The sequence below is a fragment of the Rhinolophus sinicus genome, linkage group LG02, assembly GCF_036562045.2.
Source record: "Rhinolophus sinicus isolate RSC01 linkage group LG02, ASM3656204v1, whole genome shotgun sequence".
Classification (NCBI taxonomy): domain Eukaryota; kingdom Metazoa; phylum Chordata; class Mammalia; order Chiroptera; family Rhinolophidae; genus Rhinolophus; species Rhinolophus sinicus.
In genome coordinates, this window is record NC_133752.1 from 177,108,255 (window position 1) to 177,110,334 (window position 2,080).

Consider the following 2,080-nt stretch of genomic DNA (forward strand, 5'->3'; position numbering starts at 1 on the left):
CAGCCCTAAGACCATCTAAGATTCCTGTACAGTATGGATCAGCGAGTGAGTGCAAATAGTGCTAAGTTTCTTGGCTGGGGAGATTTTCCTGGTGCCCTGGGCTTGGTTATACATGGAATTTCTAAAACTTGAACCAAATTTCATGGTCAAAAACTGAGCCCACAAATAATCTGCTCCCCTCTCCCTATGCCTTGGTAGCCAGGAGCCCATCTTTAAGTCAAAGACAAATTGCATTTCCATGTCCTTGGGGTTGTGAACGGTCCCCCCAGCACCACTTTGGGTGTTGAGCCAGATAGTTCCAGCCCAGCCCACACTACACTTTACAACCATCCACTAAGGGATGGAAACTAGAGAGGTCAGGGAAGTTATGGAACCATCAGCTGGAATTAGCTTACAGGAAAATGGGATACTAAGTTCAAGAGAAAAACTGGGGCATGGGCAGAGGGGTGGGGTACAGGTTCAAAGCCAGGAATTAGCAACTTCTACACATTTGAAGGTGTGGAAGGAAGAAAGGATTTATTGCAGAGGTAGAGACTGAGAATCAAGGTGCAACAGGCTCACCAAGCTTGTCTAGGGAAAAGCTAAAATGAGAAGCCAAGCGTGTCAACTCCTGAAACAAGGCTCAGTGGACTGGTCCCATTAAGTTTCCATCGCCTCTCAAGACAATACACTCAACCAGCCCACTTTTAATTGAAAACTCAGGATCTTTCTAGTTCTATGACTGAATACCTTTAGGACCAGTGTAGAGTGTGTCCTAAATCTCCACCTACAGAATAGCACAAACTCTGGAGAGCAGCTCAGTCAACACTGGGACCCTTAGGAAGCAACTGCTTCACATGCAAGTGGGGTGCTCAACAGTCCCTTACACTAGAGCTTCCCAATTCTAGGGAGTGCACAGCAGCCCACGAGTGGAGATCAATTGTCTCAGGACACTGCGATGGAAGCTCTGCCTTGGACAAAAGACAGTATCCTGACTGCTGCTTCTTATTGTAGATCTGAGAGTTCCATGTGATTGTGAAGTAAAACCTCAAGTTTACTGGCAACTCTTCCTCCTTATAATTCTATAAGGTGGAAGGAAACAGGCTGAACTCAAGCTCCTTGAGAGCAGGGAGTGACCATCATTTTGCATCTCCAGTGCCTATTACATGTTGGTGTCAGTAGGTATCTACTACTTCTAAATGAATGTTGAGATACTGAGCATTTTGTCCAAAGTCATGTAGCCCAGGACTCAGCACACAGTATCTGGTTCTCTTCTTTTTCCAGAACTTTGCTTTAAAATGGATCGGGAATGAACCTTCTTCCCATCCACAAATATCAAAGACAGAAGATACCCAGTTCAGGGCATGTTTGTAGATAGACTTCTTTCTTTCTTTCTTTCTTTTTTAAATTTATTGGGGTAACAATTGTTAGTGAAATTACATAGATTTCAGGTGTACAATTCTGTATTACATCATCTATAAATCCCATTGTGTGTTCACCACCCAGAGTCAGTTCTCCTTCCATCACCATATATTTGATCCCCCTTACCCTCATCTCCCACCCCCCACCCCCCTGTAGATAGACTTCTCATAGATTTATTTGTGTTATGTTATATATAGATTTATGTATATATACTTTTTTTATACAATCTATATCCCTTTCCCTTCCCCACCAAATTCACAAAAGGAAGTATAAATCCTTCCAGGACTGCCATCAGGCTTTCCAAGACAGCCAGCGCCAAGAAAAAAGCATCTCTCAACATCTCAAGAAACAGCTACCCTTCTTAGGCTCTGGGGTCATTGAAGCAGCAGCATTCCCAGGACCCAAGGGGAGGTGCGAGGAAAGGAAACAACTGTCGTGTGACAGAATTCTAGGATGAAAGTGTCCAGTGACTCCTACAAAGGCAGACTGGCTCCTAGAACTCTCAGAGTGGGAATAAAAGTGGCTCTGCAGATGCTGCCCAAATAGGCTGGGGCTCGGGCACAGAACTGGGGATTAGGCATGCAGGGGTGAGGTGGTAGGACAAGGAACGTATGTGGGTTATACTGGGGGCATCGCAGCCCCACCTACTCAATGACATATAATAAACAAGGACACGTGC